General features: G+C 32.5%; 1 protein-coding gene, 1 long non-coding RNA gene and 1 pseudogene across 2 annotated transcripts in view; 1 reads left to right on the forward strand and 2 right to left on the reverse strand.

Moving 5' to 3' along the window:
- LOC126754003 (uncharacterized) overlaps positions 1–3679 on the reverse strand; it is a 241342-nt gene extending 237663 nt beyond the window's left edge. Inside the window, exons 1-2 of the long non-coding RNA XR_007666248.1 lie at positions 3362–3679; positions 3108–3207 (exon numbers count right to left, since the gene is read on the reverse strand). This is a non-coding gene — a long non-coding RNA (uncharacterized LOC126754003). The remainder of the gene's footprint in view (positions 1–3107; positions 3208–3361) is intronic.
- LOC126753980 (sodium/hydrogen exchanger 9B1) overlaps positions 1–23740 on the reverse strand; it is a 62605-nt gene that overhangs the window by 36678 nt on the left and 2187 nt on the right. The gene's annotated exons all lie outside the window — the stretch shown is intronic.
- Positions 8567–9512, forward strand: LOC126753740 (uncharacterized; annotated as a pseudogene).

Raw genomic sequence — 23740 nt, forward strand, 5'->3', positions numbered from 1 at the left:
TAGTCGGTTAACGCACTTTTAGTGATTTTCAACATAACCTTTGTATGGGAGGTGGGCGTGGTTATTATCCGATTTCTTCCATTTTTGCACTGTATATGGAAATGCCTGAAGAAAACGACGTTGTAGACTTTGGTTGAAATAGCTATAGTAGTTTCCGAGATATGTACAAAAAGCTTGGTAGGGGGCGGGGCCACTTTTCCAAAACAATTGCGTCCAAACATGCCCCTCCCTAATGCGATCCTTTGTGCCAAATTTCACTTTAATATCTTTATTTATGGCTTAGTTATGACACTTTATAGGTTTTCGGTTTCCGCCATTTTGTGGGCGTGGCAGTGGGCCGATTTTGCCCATCTTCTTAACCTTCTTATGGAGCCAAGGAATGCGTGTACCAAGTTTCATCAAGATATCTCAATTTTTACTCAAGTTACAGCTTGCACGGACGGACGGACAGACGGACGGACGGGCCCAGACATCCGGATTTCGACTCTACTCGTCACCCTGATCACTTTGGTATATATAACCCTATATCTGACTCTTTTAGTTTTAGGACTTACAAACAACCGTTATGTGAACAAAACTATAATACTCTCCTTAGCAACATTGTTGCGAGAGTATAAAAACCAAAGATTATTTCATTATTTTCAGCTTTTTGTAGTTTCAAATTGAAATTTAATAATTTTTTTTCACAAAAATAAATTATTTTTTAATGCAAAAATTAAATATAAAATATTATAATGTTATTTAAAAATATAAAAAAATCCATTTTTTGACTAACAAAAATAAAAAAAAAAAAACAAAAAATGAAGAATTATTTCATGATTTTCAGCTTTTTGTAGTTTCAAATTAAAATTTAATAATTTTTTTCACAAAAATAAATTATTTTTTAATGCAAAAATTAAATATAAATTATTATTATTATATATTGCTTAAAAATATGACCTAATTAATTTGTTGGCATATGGTAAATCAAAATTGAGAAAAAATAATAACAAATTTAATTACTTTCGGCCTTTTGTAATTTAAAATTAAAATTTATTAAAATTTTTTATTTCAAAAATTTTTTAACAAAAATAAAAAATATATAAAAATATTTTTTTTTACACAAAAATTAAATATTAAGTATTATTATATTATTTAAAAATATAAAACAAAACATTTTCTACATACAAATCAAAATTCAAAAAAAAAAAAAATATATTGAATTATTTTCAGCTTTTTGTAATAAAAATTTGATTACAACAATAAAACTATTTATTTATTTTCAGTTTTTTACTAATATAATTTTATACTGTATTATGTCTCACGATTCGTCTGTCCGATTTTGACTAAATTTTTTCCGTGGCATTCTTTTCACATTCCAATATCACAGTGGGCGAAATCGGACTACAACCACGCCTACTTACCATATAACACAATTTTAAATTCCACTTCGATTTTTCTTTCCAGTACACAAATAAGAAATAATTAATATAACAGAATAAAACATTGCCCGAATAATGCGTTTAGAGATTTGCCACCTTATGACCTAAAATTGGGCAAATCCAATAAAAACTGTTCAAGCCACTAGGCACGGAATATTTGGGCCCCAGTATCTCTATTTGACTTTTTACCGAAAATATCGCTCAATGTGTGAGATACTACTGTGATCAAATTGAAAGGTGAATTTTGTCAATTTCATCTCCTTCAAAGTAATCCCCTCCCACTTATGCCAACGAATTTTTCAGTCATCCTAGCAGTTGGAAAAATCCTTCGTCGTGATAGCCATCAGACCTTCTTCGATCCAGCTTTTACATACATACAATTATCCTCAATTGAGTCAAAACGGTGTTCTCGGAGTGAATTTGCTGAATAGCCAAATATTACACGAAGGTAAATCAGGCGAATGCGGTGGTTGCGGCACGATATTAGTTGAAAATGTGACGAAATGATCACTAATCACCAATGCAGTATGAGATGGTGCATTATCGCACTTCTTTGTTAAATAAATTTAGACGTAGTAAAAATCGCAGAATTCACTTTTAGAGTCTCACAAACAAAAAAAAAAAAAAAATAGATGTCACTAACGGTGTACTACCAACTTACAGAAAAAAAATTACCGATTCGAAAAACACGCGAAGATAAATTAAAAAGTCACCTTTCAATTTGATCACTGTAGTATATACATAGTTGAAATTCAGAAAGAATCCTTTTCTGATAGCACTATGTCTGTGTGCTACAAATGGGTTGAACCGGGTCAATACTTCCCTGAACACCCATATACATATGTACCTAATATAAAAATTTTCGAACTTACGTATGATTTTATACCGTATATATCAGCCAATATCTGTATTATCTCATCATAACAGTGTAGCTTTGCGCCTAAAATGGGTAACATTGGGCGAAAACTTAACCTATCCCCCATATAGCTAATATCAAGGTTTTCGAACATCCAGCTCACTTTACTTAAAATGATTGCCGATTGTATGTATGGTACGTTAATGAAACCTTGGGAACATTTTATAGTATTTAGTATGGGCAAAAATAGATAAAATCGGGTCGATACTAAAGTCGATTCTTAATATTAAGTTTTTCCAGCACCTGAAAGAGTTTACCTGTATTTGATCTCTGCAAGTTGCAAGAGTATAAAATGTTCTATTACACCCCAATTTAGCCCTTCCTTACTTGTTTATTTTTTTACTTTTGATGGTAAAAATTTATCGATTAAAAAAATCGGAATTTTAAAATTTCAAATATATTTAATGAAATATTATAGAATTTAATTTACTAATTTTTTTAAATAAATTTAAAGTTTTTAAAATTTTCGAATTTCCTTTACTTTGCTTTTATATTGATCGATTTTTTTTAAATGTTAAGAGTGCGATCACTAAATTTTAAAATTTGTATAGGACTAATACCAGTTTTACTTTTAAAATTTTTGTAGTTTTTTATTTTTTTAATACTTTAAACATTTTTCTTATTTTGTTCATATAGTGTGTATATATTTTCATATTAAAGAAATTCGATAACCAAAGCGTGGAATTTTGATTTTTTTGTAATGTTTTACTTAATATAGCTTTGAAATATATAACAAAAAATATTTTTATAAAAGAAAAATAAAATAAAACAAGAAAAAACGTTAACTTCGGCTGCACCGAAGCTAATATACCCTTCACATATTACATTGGTGCCTTAGGAAATAATTTATACCAAATTTCGTAAATATATCTTGTCAAATGCAAAAGTTTTCCATACAAGAACTTGATTCCGATCGTTCAGTTTGTATGGTAGCTATATGCTATAGTTAACCGATCTGACCAATTTCTTCGGAGGTTACATTGTTTCTATGGAAAATAATCTATGCCAAATTTGGTGAAGATACATTGTCAAATGTGAAAGTTTTCCATACAAGAACTTGATTCCGATCGTTCAGTTTATATGGCAGCTATATGTTATAGTGGTCCGATATCGGCCGTTCCGACAAATGAGCAGCTTCTTGAAGAGAAAATGACGTTTACAAAATTTCAAAAGGATATCTTAAAAACTGAGGGACTAGTTTGTATATATACAGACAGACGGACAGACGGACAGACAGACGGACATGGCTAAATCGACTCAGCTCAACATACTGATCATTTATATATATACTTTATAGGGTCTCCGACGCTTCCTTCTGGGTGTTACAAACTTCGTGACAAACTTAATATACCTTGTTCAGGGTATAAATATAAAAATATATTTTTATAAAAGAAAAATAAAACAAAAATATAAAAGTATATTTTTATAAAATTTTTAATAATTTTTATAAAATAAAATAAAGTAAATTAAAAAAATGTTTAAGAATTTTATAAAAATATTTTTGGAATTTTATTTTATTTTTTTTTATATAAATATTTTTTTAAATATATTTTTTTTTTATATATTTGTACACTTTATTTCACTTTAACTTTTTGTTTTTTTCGAGAGAATATTAATTAGCATTATTTCTTAAGGAAAAATTGCAATTTTATTTTCACTTCAATTTTCTATAATTTTGAGTGAAAAATTATACAATTTATATACTCAACAATATTCCGAAAAAAAATGAAATACATCATATATGTATATTTTAAAATAAAATAAAAATAAAAAAATTAAATATATCATATGTATATATTTTCTATTTTTTTTCAAGCAATTTTAAATTTTATTTTCTCCGCATTTTTCTTTAATTTTAATGTTGTAGAGAAAAAAAAATTACAAATCTTTGAATTTAAAAAGTACGTGTCACGTTGTTTGTCCGCGATGGACTCCTAAACTACTGAACCGATTTTAGTAAAATTTAGTACACTGTGTCCAATTCCAATCAACTTAGAAGATAGGATATTAAAAATAATTCATAAATAAAAATTGCATTGAAAATTCTATTAAATTTACGCTCTATTTAGCGAAAAAAAAATGTTTTTTTTTCAAGTTTGGAAATAAATAATATTTTCATATTACAAAAATCGATAACCAAAGAGCACAATTTTAAAATATTTGTTTTTGTAAATTTTTTATTTTAACTTTTTCTATTTTCGACATTTTAAAACGTAAAAATTTATCAAAAAATTTCTTGAAATGTTTTTTTTATTTTTTTTCAAGGTTGTAAGAAACATTTTTTTTTCATGTTTTGCATGTATGATTATCACTTTCATTTTTTATACTTTCGAGAAAAAAACCGCAAATAATATAAACATATTCAATTTTTTTTCTTAAATAATTTATCTTTTTCGCAACTGTTTGTGAAAAAAGTGCAAATTGCATTTTTCCTTAATCCATTTTTGCTTACTTATTACACATTATTCTGTTGTTGTTATTATTGTAATGTTATATATTGTATAGAGTAGTTTATTGACATTTTACGGTGTGTAAAATCTCGCAATGAATATTAATTAATCACAGCGATTTTTTTTAAATGCCTCACACGTGATGCCCTCACTGCGGCTCGGCGCGACGTGCTGGTAACTGGGGTGTTTGTTGTTGTTTTTCTTACTACGGCTATTAGCTATATAAATACAAAGATCGTGCTTCAAATATTTTCCAATTTGATTGCTATTTACACACATACAATGTACATACTCTTAAGCGACTAATATGCATAAGCAAACAAATACATGTATACATACATATATATATATGTATGTATGTATGTGTGCATAAATCTAAATTTTGTGTTTATCTATTTCTTATAGATTTATTTTGCAGTTGTGGATATGGAATTATGCTCTGCATTTCTTATAGACTAGCAATTTATCGAGAAAATTTTACGAAGACACACATATACATACATATGGTATATCTATATACATATGTATATCTAAACTTCAACACACACCCACTTTCAAATTTTTATTGACAAAGTCAATTTTTTGCATCGCATAAATATTTTAGTCACATAAAGCCATCGAAAAGTGAAGTCGGTTATGTCGCACTTACCCTAATTCATAACACGAGGCAGCAGAGATTTTATGTAACCACAATAACAACACTTTTTTTATTGATTTAGTACAGAGGCTGCATATAAATTGTCATTTGTTGGCCTATATTTTGATTAATGCAACACATGATATGTGGATTAGTGCACTCAAAGGGTTTTTCATGTCAGCAAAATCGCTTTTGTCATGATTTTTTTTTTTTTTTTTTGAAGAGGCATTTTATTTAAAATATAACACAAAACCTATGTACATTTACAGATTTCAATGAACTTTAGTCCTTGTTTCATTTTGATAAAATTGATTCCCTTGATGCTGTAGTCGATCTCCAGTAGAGCCTCCGAAAAAAATCGCTTTAGCAGTGAAGAAGATTTTTTGCTTCAAATTAACTCAAATCCAAAGAGAGAGGCCGAAATGCGTGAGTACGAAGAGCTCCACAAGCTGGCCGGCAAGGAAGATGCTTAAAAATTCTACGAAAAGATGCGGCGACTAACAGAAGGTTTCAAGGTTGGAGTATATTCTAGTAAAAGCCCCAGAGGTGATCTAGTGACCGATGCCCAGAGCATACTAAAATTATGGAGGGAACACTACTCCCAGCCTGCTGAATGGCAATGAAAGCATAACGCCAGGAGAAGGCGAACCCGATTCTCCTATCCACAATGATGTAGCAGACGTGCCGTTACACGACCATGAAGAAATTCGAATAGCAAGTGCTCGTCTGATGAACAATTCAGCGACGGATTGCCGGCCGAGTTATTTAAATACGGCGGCGAAGAACTGGTTTTTTGTAGAATATAGTCGGACGAAAGCTTGCCCGTCGATTTGAATTTAAGTGTGCTCTGCCGAATCCACAAAAAGGGAGATCCCACTATCTGCGTAAACTTCCGTGTGATAAGCATCCTCAACTCGCATATAAGGTTCTATCGAGCGTATAGAATGAAAAATTAAAGTTCACCGTCTAGAAACTGGTTGGACCTTAACAGGCTTTAAGCCTGGCAAATCGTGGAAAATCCCGTAAAAAGAGGATCAACACACACCACATCTTCGTCGATTTCAATGCTGTTTTTGACAGCACGAAAAGGAGCTGCTTTTACGCCGCGATGTCGGAATTTGGTATCCTCGCAAAACTAATACGGCTGTGTAAAATGACGTTAAGCAATACCAAAAGCTCCGTCAGAATCGGGAAGAACCTCTCCGAGCCGTTCGATAGCAAATGATTTTTCAAATAAGGCGACGCCCAATCGTGCGACTTCTTCAATCTACTGCTGGAGAAAATAATACGAGTTGCAGAGCTTAATAGAGAAGATACAATCCTCTATAAGATAGTGATATCATTGGCCTCAACAACCGCACCGTTGGTTCTACTTTCTCCAGACGGGATAAGAAAGCCAAACAAATGGGTCCTGTTGTGAACGACGGCAAGACGAAATATCTCCTGTAATCAAATAAAAAGTCGTCGCACTCGTGACTAGGCTTCCACATCACTGTTGGCAGTCATAACTTCGAATTCGTAGATAATTTCGTCTAGCTTGGAACCAGTATTAACAGCAACAACAACGACTGCCTCGAAATTCAACGCAGAATAGCTCTTGCCGACAGGTGCTACTTCGAACTGATAAGGCAATTGAGAAGTAAAGCCTTCTCTCATTCAACAAAAACCAAACTCTATAAGTCACTTATTGGACGATGACAACAACTGATGAGCCGACGTTGCGAGTTTTAGAGAGCAAAGTTCTGCGAAAGATTTATGGTCCTTTGCGCGTTGGCCACCGCAAATATCGCATTCGATGGTACGATGAGCTGTACGAGATATACGACGACATCGACATAGTTCAGCGAATTAAAAGACAGCGGCTACGCTGGCTAGGTCATGTTGTCCGAATGGACGAAAACACTCCAGCTCTGAAAGTATTCGACGCAGTACCCGACGGAGGAAGCAGAGAAAGAGGAAGACCTCCACTCCGTTGGAAGGACTAGGTGGAGAAGGACCTGACTTCGCTTGGAATATCCAATTGGCGCCACGTAGCGAAAAGAAGAAACGACTGGCGCGCGGTTGTTAACTCGGCTATAATCGCGTAAGCGTTGTCTTTGCCAGTAAAGAAGAAGAAGAGCAAAAGTCTAGTACCACATGTTATATCTTCGTAACAGTGAGAATCTCTCACGCAACAAAACAATGCAAAGCTTATCCGCTCTTACATCTACCTCTCTCACTCTATCTTAGATACTCTCATTGTTAATCGGCAATTCAATTCATTCATCAGCTTATCGAACCTAACTTTTATTATTTACTCATAAAATCATGATTTATTTATGAAAAGCAATAAATAGCGAAGGGTACAATAATCAGCAACGATGTGTTTATCAATCATTAAGCTTGTTCACTCTAATTATAATGGCATGGCGACGAGGATCACCAGGCCCATGTGGACTATACGCAAACCGTCGGCTAAGAAATCTTAATTTATGATTATTGTAAATATTTACAAGCCATTTCTTCATGGAAAAATGTTTGATTACGCTATAATATAAAGCTTTGTTAATAAAGTAGTCAAAAAAGTCGCTTGAATGGTGTTAATTGTTGGTGCTAATTGAATATCATAAATTGCTGGATACTGTGTATTGTTGCTTTTCATTTGTAAACATATTGATTTACTCAATTTTCGTGTGTTGTTCATTATACGATAACGTGAAAGTTAATGCAAATTTTACAAGGATAAATAAATATTTACAAGTAATTTGGAATTTTCTAAGGTAATGCTAAATAATACGGTAAATGACAGCGAATTTTAGTAATTAATGGGTCTAGACACAAATGAGTTACGCTGTGAGCGTTAAATTTTTCTCATTTGAGATACTCGATGCTTGTCTAACATTTATTTGATGAAAATTTATATTCCACTCTACTTCAGTATATTGCCTTTGATTTGGATCGAGTTATTATCTATTAGTCTATAGACTTTATTCAAAAAAAATTATCTATACATATCTGTCATATTTCTCTCACGTGATCTTCAGAGCAACCTTCCAACTATTCCAATTCTAAACATATATCTTCGAAGAAAATGCTGAATGGATCTTACAAATAACAGCGAAGTCAGCTCTTAGATTGAGGGAATCCTCCCTGTTAACATTCTATGCTGATTAAAAACTTTCTGTTTCCTCGAATTTCCACGGATTTTCGAAATCCTATAGAGTTGATTCCAAATTCGGCCTCCAATATTGCCTTCCCTTCCATAAAAGAGCGGAAAATGGGCAAGGTGGACAAGGCCGAAAGGAAAAGCATCTATACGGATAGCTCCCACGACCGTCGGATCTACGTAAATGGAACGGAACCGGATTTTTATCCGGCCAAGGACTGTCAATTCGGCAGATTTCTGCTGCTACAGCAACAACATGGCTCCAAGTTAGACAACTGAGTAGGAGGTGGCGTGTTCTCTACACAGCTAAATACCAAAATCTCCTTCCGCCTACCAGACCACTGCAGTTGTCCAAGCGGTCAAGATCACAACAATTAAAGAGAGCCTTCTTGTTTTGACATGAAGTGTGCTCAAAACAAGGAATATATTTATACATATATACCGACAGCCAGGCGACTTTCAGATTACTAGAGTCTCTTAGGTTTTCGTCAAAGTTAATGAAGAAATGTCTTGATCTCTTAGTGAACCTAACATCTTATTTAACGAAAAATATGCAATGGGTACCAAGGAATAGTGATATCCCTAGAAACTGTGAGGCAGATGAACTAGCCAGAACAAGCACCACCCTACAATTAAATTTCGAAAAAGAGGCTATTTATATGCCCGGGCTATTTAATTGACAAACATATTATAAAAATAGCCGAGTCTCGGTGGAATCACACTTGCTCTGCAAGCAGGAATATGGGCCGCACATACCGACTATTAAAATTTCAAATGAATGATATAAAAACTCTAGTAGGAGGACTAACAGCTCACTGTCTAACATGCAGACATGTCAGTAGACCAAGAATGCCTTATAATGACTATTGTACTTGGAAGCAGTCAGGAGGTAGAAGAGGAGCAAGCATTTAAACATCTTCCAAGCGATCGTAAGGATCTATAGAGGAAAAGAAGAGCAACTATAGATCGAGGGTTTTTGACTACATCTGAGAAGTTGCGCAGATAAATCTTTTCGAACTGGTCAAGGGAACAGATGAATAATCGGAAGACATATTCGAATAACTTTGGAAAGAATAGTCGATCTTATATCTAAGCCAACAAAACCACTGTAGACCAGTGTTCTATATCAACCTTTCCAAGTGAACCGGAAACCTTACACAAATTATAGCAGGACATTTGTTAAGCATAAGTTCATTTTACGCTCTAAACCAATACAAATGTATGCGATGTATACCTACAATATATGTGTAAAGTATTTATCATTGGACACTAAACTAAAAATTGTGTTTTGCTCTCTTGTTTCACTCTTCTATGTGAGTACCAAATAGATATGTAGATGACGTCAGCGATTAATGTTTTGCGGTCATAAAGCTGACCAATGTCTGTCGCCTGTCTATGACGAGCTTGTGGTTCTATTCATTTTATGAGCGAGAGTGTTTGTAAATAAAAAGTCCATGTGGTTTTATGAATGACATATAGGTACAAGGGTCGTTTGAAAAGTAAGTCAGTGAGACGCTTGATAGTTTCAAATACAAGGCTATGTGGTGTGCTGTTATTAAGTTTTTGAGAATGCTTTATAATTGAGTTTTCGCTTAAGGTCCTTCGAAAGAGTGAAAGAATGAAAAAATTATCAGTTAAGCCAAAACAGATTTGACAAAAAGATTGCGAATCCTATCACAACAGCATTACAGGTTTATAAAAGGACTCATGGTAACAACTAAGGGTCAAATTCAGAAGTTCTTCACCGCATCAAGCAAGCTGTTAAAAATGTTAAAGAGCGACGAACTAAATATTATATAAATTTGACTTCTTTCAACATTTCCCTTTCTACCTTTTTTATTTGGCAAATCTTCGTTTTTCTAAACACCAAATTTGACATATTTGTCCGGATTTGGCCTGCGTTATCAATTTTTCTTCAGTTGCTTCGAAAACTTCAAACTAATATGTCTGAGTCCATTCAAATGATAGCACTTATCGATGGAAGGATTGGCTTTATATTTCAATTTGCTGAACCTTTAGGTAATTTTTGTAGGTAAATACGCACGGTCTGAATAAGTTATTCACAAAATATGTCAGGATCAATTCTGGGTTAGTGGGTTTTTAACCTGCTACAGTATCCAGAACGAAGTTACGTAAGGGTCGCTCTCGTTTCTCGCGGCAACTCGAGCTCTTCATCTGCAATGGGTGGCGATATGACTCCAAATACGCCATTCACTGAGAGGGAGTCGGGGAAGGTGTTAATGGCGGTCAGTGCATGTCTGAAGTTTGTTGCGTCCCAAGTCTGGTCCGTCGATATAGTTCTACGACTTCTTGACCAGGAAACGATTTCGCTTCAAGCAGGTGACTGCAGGAATGATTTATGCGACAGCACATCGTCCATTAAAAACTGGGACTGGGCTTCTTATCTGGTAGCATACGGGCCTCACCGCGCAGGTGTTCGATGGGAGACAAAAAGAGGCTTCCTCTTGTAGTCCAGAGTACAGTGTTCTGACATATCTTCAGCTTCCTGGTCTACGCTTCACTGAATCAATGCGATCATATTGGTGTGGCGTATTTAAGAACCGACCGACCGATCGTTTTGTATGTTGCCAATAACATTTCTTTGTGTTTTCTGTGCTGCCAGCTAGCAGCTTGAGCATTTTGTTACGGCTCGGTACTTCGGCACTAATCGCGGTCGTGTGAGAAGTGAAGGAACGCAGGCTGTCGAATGTCACACCTAAAATCTTATTGTTATTGACAGTAAGAATTTTAACGCCATCGACTGCAATATTAAGGTCAAGTCTGTACTCCTTCGTCCAGTTAGTAAATATGGTCGCTGTGGATTTAGTTTTAGGTTCCGTGCAGCGGGGAAACGTGAAAGGTCGGTCCCACAACAGTCGGTTTTTCGTTAACGGAATTGACCTAGATTTTATCCGGTCAAGTGCTGTTCTTTCGGATATCTAACCTCGTTTGTATGGGTAAGTTTTCAACAGATGATCTCTCTTTGCGCTTTAAAAGAAAATATGCTTTGGAAATCACTTTGCTCTCATTGGTTGTTTGTGCCTCCGCTTTGAAGAGACTGAGAACGTTTGATGGATGACAAGTGAGATACATATTTAGAAGAGACAAGACAAGTGATGACAAGTGAGAGAATAGTTTACCTCGACGATTCGAACACACTGGACGAATCGTCGAAGACCATGTAGTGTACATATGTACATACATATAGAAATGATCATATATGAAGTATGGAAAGCATTCTTATTTGACAAGATATTTTCATAAAAGTTATCATGAGTTGTTGTCTTGGAGAACTCTACAAACTCCCAACGAATTGATCGAATCGGATCACTATAACTCATAGCTGCTATACAAACTGAACGATCGGTTTCAAGTGCTTGTATGACAAACTTTTTATTTGCAGAGATATCATCACGGAAATTTGCTCTTATTATTGTCAAAAGCAACGCTACGTTCTCCCAATAAATTGTTCAAATCAGATCACTATAGCATATAGCTGCCGTACAAACTGAACGATCGGTTTCAAGTGCTTGTACGGCAAACTTTCTTATTTGACACGATATCTTTACGAAATTTGGCACAATTTATTGCCAGAGTCAAGGATACAATCTCCGAATATATTCTTTCTGATCAGAGTACTATATCAAATAGCTGCCATACAAATTTATTGACCAAAAGCAAGATCAAGACATTTTTATGCATTTTTACACTATAAGAAAATCAACAGTGAAAAATAGTATTGCTTCTCTAGTAAGCACTCTCTAACGGTTACTCAAAGTAAACGCTATAAATCTCTCTTACTTTTCAAGTACTCTAAACAAAACGAAATGATGTGAGACTCTGTGAGACTCTTGTTGTTGGTGGATAGCATATGTATTATTTTTATATTAAAAAAAAAATTAGGTTCAGCGCTTAAAAACTTTCAAGATTGTCCTCGTACATATACATACATACATACATATATGTAACTATATCTGCATGTAAATTGAAAACCCATTTTATTGCCTAATACCCAATGATATAAATCACAAAAATTGCTCGCAATCAATCAATATTCAGCGACTATTTTGATTGATTGCGATCACAAACATTCGCTTTATTGTTTTATTGCATTATTATCGCAAATATACACATTATCGTCATTATTGAGTATTGATATGCGAGCGATTTATCGCCAGTAGCCGACGCCGAAATGCCACCCAAATTTGTCTTCGTCAAAAGTTGTTTCAACGTAATGACTTAACTCTTAACTTGTAAGTCTTAATGTTGCTAGCTGATAACCAACTGATTCTGGATGTAAATAATCAGAGTTGAAAAGTTAGCCTTTTGTTGTTGTTATTGCGCTTTTTCTGTTAGCCTTAACACCAATACAACAAAGGCTTGTTGGCGTGGGCGCAGTGGGAAGTATGTGAGTGTGCTCATTATTAATTGTTGCTATTACTTATTAACACCATCATTGATTAGTCACACACATACAGACAAAAATATATATATATACATATATACAAATGTCAACAGTTCGGTTGAATTGCGCCTTGTTTGGTAATCGTTGATTTTCTGCTAATATCTATGAAAGCATACTTACTGATATACATATGTATATATATGCGCGTGTGTTTGTATGTGTATTAAGTACACTTGTATTGAAATGTTCTAATTTTAATGGCTTTATATCTTTCGAGTACACTTATAATTATCATAGCCATCATAGCAGCGTCCGGCCGGCAGTACGATAATAGTACTTCTGGGTGGGTACATAAGTATGTTATCCACAAGTGACCATTTTATGAATTAAGTAGGCAGCGTTCTACACATTATGCGTTTTTTAAGGCCAAATCGTTTGAGTTTTATAATAAAATCGCACTTAACGGTACATTGTAGCGCTGAGTATGCCTTACTTTCAAGGTTAAGCTTGTAACTGTATTTCTAATTCCTTAGAGTACCAAGTTCTGCATCTCATTGATCCGATATACCGTTTCAAACGCAGAAACAATACTCAAAATCTCTATCTGTCCATCTATAAATTGTGGTTACTCCGCTGAAGCAACATTACCAGAAAAAAACTTGTGATCCCTAAGACCAACTAATACAACTCTTAAGTAGAATTAGCTTTAGCAGTTTGCTTCTTCTTCTCATTATGATATTAAATATAATTTTTTCGTATTATACCAGCTGATCAAATTTGACTCGGACTGGTCCACTAATTTGCGGATATTAAATATAATTTTTTCGTATTATACCAGCTGATCAAATTTGACTCGGACTGGTCCACTAATTTGCGGATATTAAATATAATTTTTTTTGTATTATACCAGCTGATCAAATTTGACTCGGACTGGTCCACTAATTTGCGGATATTAAATATAATTTTTTCGTATTATACCAGCTGATCAAATTTGACTCGGACTGGTCCACTACCGAAACAAGCCGAATCGATTTTTTTCTAGATTGATATACCCTTTTTCAATGTTCCTGTGGAGTTTGATATTCTTATTTTAATTAGTAGGTTTTTGGCAGCTGTTTGTTTATGACGCCAAAAATTCGTCTGACGAGTTTACCATAAAAGAAAATTGTACAACGAGTTTGCTTGAAATTTTGGGTTTTCCTATGGAGTTCCCACAACGAAATCCTTGAAAATGTTACAAAAATGTTTTTGGGAGGCTACTATATCGCGAACTAGAATATTTCAGTGGCACAAAACATTCAGTGAAGGTCGCGAAATCGACGAAAACTTGCCTGATGCGATTCGTACATCGACCTCTTTTAAAGACGATACTCATAGCATCAAAAAGGTTTAAGAAACAGTGCTTCAAAATCGTCCTGTTGGCATCACAGAGATAACAGATGATTTTAACATTACTTATGTATCGGCTCAGTACATTTCGGTTAAAATTTTGGGTATGAAGTGTCTCTTATGGATCCACTCAATACATTTCGGTTAAAGTTTCGAGTATTTAGAGTGTCAATGCTAGACTTAAAACATGACGCCAAGCTCGCAATAGAGATTATTCATAACGTAGCGGATCAAACGCTTCAAATGCAGCTTTACTGCTGACGAGAAGTGGATTTTTGAATATGACGTCGAAACTGTCCCACAAACCAGCGAATGGCGCTGTAAAATTGTGCCGAAACCGAAAAAACTACGTCTAAGTCGGTTAAAAATCAAGATGATGCTCATCATTTTCTTCAACTACCGTAGTGCGGTTCACTATGCATTCGTTCCACAGAGTCAATGGTAAGGCAGGAATACTACTTGGCTATTTTAGGCAGTCTACAAGAAACAGTTCGTAGTGAACGACCAGATTTGTGTGCAGAAAATCCATTGAACTTTCCCCACCATAATCCGCCGTCACATTCTATGTAGTATGACTGTGGCTGAGCTTTAGGCCAAACACTATACGAGAGTCATCGCCTTGTCGCTTCCTGTGATTTTTGACTGAATTCTATTGCTGCCATTAGAAATTATTAGCTGAAGGCCTTATGGGCCGTGGCTTTTATCAAGTATGCAGAAGCTTTAATTGAATATTGCCGGGCTTGTATTGGCTCAAAAGGTGCCTATTTTGATAATCAAAAGTTCGTTTTCGTGTCAAATTTGATCAAATGACATTATCCCGAAGGACACAAAAAGAGCCTATTTTGAAAGCGATAATAAATACTTCCTTAGTGCGGGAAAATTTGTATCAAATGGTATTACCCCGAAGAACTCTGCTTAGGAAGATAATAATACTTATTATGTAAGCTATCTTATAAATTCTATGAAACAAAACTTGAATGAATGAATTTCCTTTCAGTTTCATAGTCTACGTAGCCAAAAGTGAGAGGTACATACTTGAAAAGAGTATATCTCTCGTAATTCAAAAGTCCACTATTCAACGCAGCAATGACTATTTTACGCAACATTTTTACAGCTAAAGATGCTTTGTTACCCATAAGTAGCAAATATATCAATTTCTCTTGAGAACCTAACATTTCTATAGCTGCACCAATGATCAGCATGGCCTAACCTAGTCGTATCAATTATTTCAAATCCCTTGATTACTAAAATTGGGATTTTCAGAGTTCACTTTGCAGTTCATATGCGCATGAAAATAAGCAAAATTGCCGCACTTGCGACGAAGAGCATCCAGCAGAAGATTCAAGGGCTGCCATGTCATCCGGAAAAAACAACGGTTTGGTGTGGTTTGTGGGCCGCTGGAATCATCGGTCCATATTTCTTCAAAAATGATGCCGGTGGAGAACGTAACCGTCAATGGCGACCATAATAACCGGCTATTTGTTGGCTGAAAAGGAAGCTCGTGTTCTCGGCGACATTTGGTTTCAACAAGACGGTGTCACTTTCCACACATCGCATCAATCAATGGGTTTATTGAGAGAACACTTCGGTGAAGAAATTATTTCGACTGACCAGCAAGATCATGTGATATCACACCGTTAGGCTTTTCCTGTCAGGATATGTAAAGTCTAAAGTCTTTGCTTCGATTCAGGCCTTGGAAATGCTCGAACGAGTCATCGAAAATTAGATTCAACGAATGGACCATCTGTGTTTTCATTGATATCTTAAGAATACAGAAAAAAATTTTACAAAAAATATTAAAAATTAAAATAATTAGAGGGGGGGGGGGGGGAGAGACAGGTGTAAAAAAATGGCGCATCCTGGTGACATTGATCCTGACTCTCCTGGTGGTCTGAAAAAAAAAAAATCAAAAGAAATTCTTAATCAGTAAGGATGCTGTTATAGTCCTTACCTCAGGGAACACGAAATTTTTTTTTTTTTGAAAAATGGCGACTGCCTGAAAATAAAAATCATTTTTTACGCTTTTTTTTGAAATTCCTGAATTTTTTTAAAATATTAAAAACAAAAATTCAGACACAATGCTGGTAGGAACGATAAAGGATTATATAAAGAAGGTTCACACAAAATTTCAAGTAAATCGGTTGTATAGAACTTGAGATAATGCCGGTACTGTGTGGAAAAAAGTAGTTTCGAGAAAAACGCGTTTAAAAAATTCGATACGGCCGAACCGGGCTAGGTACTGCGTCACTAAAGTAACTGTAGCTCTTAAAATAATTTTAATTTTTAAAAATCCTTTGGAGGATATGTTCTTAAGGGTCTATACTTTAAATATATGTGACCTGGTCTACGAAAAGGGAGCTAACGTGCGAAAACTAGTTTTCTGGGAAACAGCTGTTAAAAATAAACAACTCGTTTCGTCAGTTTCTCGTTATCTCATTAATTGTTCTCCTTTCCAGAGGCTTCAAGGACGTCCAGTAAGTGTTGTTTTTGGTCGGAATATTATTATAGTTCATCGTGTAAGTTGCTAGTGTGGAACATTTAAAAAAGTAACACTGAAGAAGTGACGTTTACTCTAATACCGCGCAGCTGCTGTTGTCTTGTTTTCATTCGTCTCTCTTTCCGGATGTTCTGTTATCACATTTGTGTAAGTGTTTCTGTTGATTATCGTCTTCGCATTTCGCATGAAATGAAACATGAGTGTTGATGAGGAGTTCAGTGCCGTATACGGACAATATTTCCATGAAAAGGATGATGAAAACAATGAAGAGAGCGATTATGATGAAGACGAAGTATGTGTATCTCAGGCAGAAGATGATACCGAACAAACTTTTGTTAAGATTAACCTGTCTGTTGTTGAAGTAAAGGAGGAGGAGCTGGTAACAAAATTTCTGTCAAAAGATTGTTGTAATAATAAATGTCATACACTGATACCACGGGAAATGATCGAGAGTACGCGTAACAATTGTTTAGAGATGTCGAAAAATGAACTTGATTTAGTGATACTAAGTCACATCGAAGCGTATTTTTACTCTTCTTTCTCTACATTTTTAGGGAACTTTCAAACAAGTTATGACTTTTTGGATTCCATCACGTGAAAAAGCATCTCATCTTCCATCCGAATCAACTAAAAAGTGAAAATTGGTTTTTTGACACCTAAGCCCCCTTTCCGTAGACCAGGTCACATATGAAAAAAAAACGAATTTTTCAAAATTCTAGAGTAGAATACCCCCTTAAACTTAAAGTTTCTGTGTTTTTTATTTAAAAAGTGGAGAACATCGAAGATGTTATATACTTCATAGGGTCTTCACCGTTGCGATCTGAATGTTTCTGGTTGTTATAAATAAAATTGAAATAGAAAGCTTATATAGTGTGTGCCAAAATTATACATAATGGAATAATAAGAATAAGAAGAAGAATTAAATAGACATATCATGATTGGATTACTATCAAAAACACTCGTTGTACATATGTACTATATATATTATGATGACAATGCTTTATAATTTACTATTACTACGGTAGTTTTACTCGTCATGGAAGCGAAAAAAAACGCTAATAAAAAACAAGAAATGTGATCACGTTCTTATCTTAATAAAAACTCAAATAAAAATTTTATGAAGGAATGGAAAATATTCAAAATATGATGAGTCGTCTCAGATAAGATCGTACAATAAGTATATACAAATATACGTCGTATGTGTGCTAAACCTTAATTGGTAATTACCTTCTATCAGAGCTCAAGTGTTTTGATGAGACGAATATAAATGCTGTTTGTTTTATTGATTGATATAAAAAGTATTTACTTTATAAGTATTAGAACTTATCAATAATTTAGACTTGAGATAACTGCAGGTAATAACTGTATGTGCTGTAATGAAGTGATGCAACGGATATCCGTTACTGTAATAGTAATATATTGCAACCGACGTCATTCTCTGAAAAGTGTGCAATACTCTAGTTGAGTACACGGGCTTTGCTTTTAAAAACATCATTTTTCAACAATGTTTCAAATATTTCGTAAATCCTAATAATCCTTGCAAGTTCTCGAAAGGTTGTATTATAGTTGAGAGCATAGTAAGCTGACTGTTGAGACGTTATACGTCACATTTCTATTCATAGAACGCGATACTTTCTAGTTTGTTTATTGTAATATCAGTGATGGTAGGATTTTTGTTGAGAAATTGTATGTTTTCAAACCAAAATTTTATAAAGCTTCATCCAATTCGAGATTCCCTACTTTTTTTTTAAGAAAAAACACAGAAACTTCATATTTAATGGGGAATGTTTGTTATCATTCGAAAGATAATTGATAAGAGAAGAATATCTCTTTCAAATGTAGGCCGCGGTTACGTCTCAGATGGTCCATTCGTTGAGTCGAATTTTCGATGACCCGTTCGCGCATTTCGACTAGTAACTCACCGACATAATTTTTCAGTGGCGTAGCTACAACTTCAGGCGCCCGGAGCCACGGCTGTGTTGGCGCCCCCCTTTATCTACCTACCTACAAGTTTCATGAAGTGGTTCGAACAAAAGTGAAATTTTACAAAATATCTTCCATATTAAGTATATAAAATTTAGGAACTAGAAGCCACGCAAATTCTGAAGTTCCAAAATTCTCACAATACGGTTTTTTTATTGTAATTCAGAAACAGTGATGTATAAATTTTACAAATAAATTGATAGTAAATTTTTCTGAATATTAAAAAAACCTTAGAAAAAACCAGATTTTTTTTATCATTCCATTTGTACCATCTTGTACACTTTTCCGACACAATTTGTCGGAATTTTTATTTATTGTTATTCAGATTATTACCTTGTGTGTGTATAACTCTTTATGTTTTATAATAAATTTTGTAAAAAAATGTGTTGAAGCGCGCAGGTATTTTTTAAAATCTGAATATTTAAAAAAATTAGCATTTTAATCTACTACAACTAGCTGTGATAACAGCGAAAATATTGCAACTTTTGTGATTATATTATATGGGAGATGGGCGTAATTGTGGGCGAAGACAAAATTTTGTTTGTAGGATGATTTTTGATTTTTGTGTTATATGGGAGGTGGGCCCCATCTAATTTGGCAATATGAGAGATGTGTGCCAAATTTCAAAGCCCTACCTCGATTCCTTCTATTTTTTGCCTCGGATTGTATGAAGCGACTGTGCGGCCCCGCTTTACATTTTTTGAACGAAACTCGCTGCGTTTTTATCACAACAAATATATTGTTTTCGTATATAAAGTTTATTGCATGCGATTTTTTTTTCAAATGCATATCAATTATTACAAAACGCAGTTCTAAAGAAGTTCAATTTATTGTTCAATAAATTACACACCTATTGCTCATTATTCAATTTTGTTGTCGGCAAAAAGTTTATTAATTTTTAGCCAAGTCAGTTGATAAGATTTAGACAATAATAATTGAAATCAAATGTGCACTAAGTTATGTCCGCTATGCCATTCATGTGCAATTTGGCAAAGCAAAACAAAATTATATACAATTATATACATTATACACGTTTCGCCTGTTTCTCGACACCCAATTGTGATCGAAAACAAAATCACGTCCACTCAGACTAATTATTGCCGTTGACTGACATACTTATACATATGTAAGTGTATGCACATATGTAAATAATTAACGAGCTTCTGGTTTATGTGTCGGTAGTGTTAGAAACTCGTGACATACAGTGTGTTGCATAAGTATTTGTATTAAAAAATGAAATGATAAAATTATAAAGAGTTACAAATTTATTTAAATGACTGCATTGAAGGTGTTTTAGAACACAAAATAATTGGTTGTACCTAAATTATTTTGTACGTTTTATAGTTATTATTTCTTTCTTTTTTTCTATTTAATTTAAATTCAATTTAATTAGTTAAAAAAATTAATAACTTATAAGAAAATAATTCAAACTTAATAATTTAATATATTAATTAAATTACTAATTAAATTTAATTTATTTTAATTAAGCATTTAATTAGTATATTTAATTATTATTTGAAAGTAAAGTAACTGACAGATTTGAAAAAATTAATTATTTTTTTTAATTTGTTGTAAGTAATTTAATTATTAATTAATTAAGTTATTAATTATTACATTTTCACTTTTTTATAATTTAGGTTATTAATTAATTAAATTAAATTAAAAAAATAATTAATTATTATATTAATTAATAATATTAATTAAGTTAATTACATTTTTATTATTAAATTAAATTATTAATTTTTATAATTAAGTTATTAATATTAATTAATTAATTCAATTAAATTATAACAAAAAAAATTTATTTTAAAAATAATTTAATTAGTATATTATAATTATTATTTGAAAGTAAAGTATTTAATTAATAATATTAATTAAGTTAATTACTTTTTTTTCTTAAATATAAATTATTAATTAAATTATTAATTTTATTAATTAATTAAATTTAATTTAACTTAACTAATTTAGTTTTTGTAATATATTTTATTTTATATAATTATTTGAAAATAATTGACAAATTTAAGAAAAATAATTAATTAATTGTTTGTAACTTAATTAAATTAAACTATAAAATGAAGTAATCCAATTTGTTTATTAATTATTATAATTTTGATTTAATTAGCAACTGTTGAATTCAAACAAAATAATTTGAAAATTTAACATTTAGTTTCATAATTTAAATGGATTCAAAAAAATATACAATATGATATAGCTTAATCGTCACTTTAACTTCTGGTTACATAAAGTCTGATTGTCACTGTTTTTAGCATGAATTTTTAAGAAATTTAAATGTGATCAACAGACGAAATTTTGTTCCTAACCATTGATTTGGCATGAAAGCATACGAGTTCTCAATGTAATTATAATTTAATCGTCACATTAACCGTCGGTTAGAGAAACTTTTATATCATCCAAGCTTTATGGTGGATTTATAAGTAAGATCAATGTGATCATTAACCAAAATTTATTTCAGACCCACTAATTCGGATTGGATTAGTAAGAGTTTTCAATTTCACTAACTCTTAATCGTCACTTTAACTTCTGGTTCGGCAAAGTCTGATTTCAACTATGTTTTAGAATGAATTTTTAAGAAATTCCAATATGATTATCAGCCATAATTTGGTTCCTAACCACGGTATTTGATGAATATATACGATTTTTCAATATTATCACTTAATCGCCACATTAACCGTCGGTTAAAAAAGTTTCATTAGGCTTTAGGATGGACTTATAATTAAGATCAGTGCAATCATCAACCAAAATTAATGAAGAAATTTCAAGAATTTTCAATATAATAGTTACTTAATTGGCACTTTAACCGGCAGTTAGATAACTGATACTGATTTCCGCTAAGTTTTTAGCACAGACTTTAAAGAAATTTCTACGTGTTCATTACTCAAAATGTATTTCAGATTCATTAATATGGAACGGATTTGTAAGAGTTTTCAATGTAACTAACACTTAAACGTCACTTAAACTTCTGGTTAGATAAAGTCTGATGTTCGTTATGTTTTAGCATGAATTTTTGAAATTTCAATACGAATATCACCCAAAATTGGTTCTTAATAAGTTAACCGTCACTGAATTTTCGAAATTAACGTCACCGGTTAGACTTTAACCATTAAGTTTTAGCATGAATTTTCGAAATTTCAATATGAATATCACCCAAAATTGGTTTCTTAATAAGTTAACCGTCACTTTAACCACCGGTTAGACTATGTCTTTAAGCTTTGGCATGAACTTTCGAAATTTGAATACGAATATCACCCAAAATTGGTCTCTTAATAAGTTAACCGTCACTTTAACCACCGGTTAGACTATACCATTAAGTTTTAGCATGAATTTTCGAAATTTCAATATGAATATCACCCAAAATTGGTTTCTTAATAAGTTAACCGTCACTTTAACCACCGGTTAGACTATGCCATTAAGTTTTAGCATGAATTTTCGAAATTTTAATACTAATATCACCCAAAAATTTGTTTCATAATAAGTTAACCGTCACTTTAACCACCGGTTAGACTATGACGCATACTCACAAAATTTATTTCAAACCCTGAAACCTTAGAAATGTTAGCGGATATGTGGATTTTCAACAACCTCATTAAAAAAAAACTTTAGAAATACCCATTCAATATATTCGAAATTCGTTAAGATCGTTTTTCGTGCTCCAGTAATAATATTTTTCGCTACCAACACTCTACAACAATAACTCATTACATCTGCACACTTTCACGACACACTGTACTGGATATTTATTAAATGTTTTTCTCCATTGTTTACATTTATGTGCTCATATTCTGTGGCTAAGAATTCAATAAATAAAAAAAAATATCACACAGACGAAATAATTAGTGGTCGGCTTGACAATAAAAACAAACATGACAAAGGCATAAGTCACATGATTGGATTGTAAGCCGGGAATTAAGTGCGCATTGCGCCGCCGAGGGGTTTTCCCCTTTTACTATGTCTTTTAACTTTTTTATTTATTTTATTTTTCAGCAGCGAGAACAGAGTTCGGTTCTTAAACGCTTGCGCAGCTTCATACGCGCATCGCGTCGTGTCATTAACGCCTGCCCTCATGTAGCGTAACAATTTAAACACTTCCAAAACCAAATCAATAAACTCAATTGTGTCTGCCTACATGTGATACATACACACATACAAGAGTGTGTGAAAATATTTCAAAATTTTGTTTAACTGGTTATACATATAGTACATTACACACACACTGGTTTCGTTGCATTTTTGTTTTGTTGACATTTTGTGAATTTTTGTTTTTGATAATTGAAGTTTATTGATTTTTTTCATATAATTAATTATTTATGATTATTATAATTTTATTAAGCGTAATTCTGTTTGTTAAAATATATAATTTTTGGTTCGATTTTTTAATTATTTCTGATAAAATATTTATAGACATATTTTTATAAAAAAATTAATTTTAAAATAAAATAAAAAAATAATAATAATTTTTAACATAATTGAAATTTATAATAGTTATTAAAATTTCATTAAATAAATATTTTTTGAAATTTTTTTATTGTTGTAAAAAATCGAAATGTAATATTTTTCTTTGAATTGAATCCAATATATGAAACTTTCTTTATTAATTATATTATTGTAAAATTTTAATTTTTCATTAATTATTTTTATCAATTTTTTATAGGTTTTCAGATATACAATATTTTTTGTCATAATTTTTTTTTTATAAAAATTTGCAAAAAATTTAAATTTAGTTTACTGTTATATAAAATACTTTAAATATTTAAAATTTTGAGACTTATAAGTTTTCTTTTTTAATTATTTCAATTCTTTAATAAAATAAATAGACATTTTTGGTAAAACAAATAAAATAAATTAAATTAAACAAAAAAAATTAATTTTAAAAATTAAA

The sequence above is a fragment of the Bactrocera neohumeralis genome, chromosome 3, assembly GCF_024586455.1.
Source record: "Bactrocera neohumeralis isolate Rockhampton chromosome 3, APGP_CSIRO_Bneo_wtdbg2-racon-allhic-juicebox.fasta_v2, whole genome shotgun sequence".
Classification (NCBI taxonomy): Eukaryota; Metazoa; Arthropoda; class Insecta; order Diptera; family Tephritidae; genus Bactrocera; species Bactrocera neohumeralis.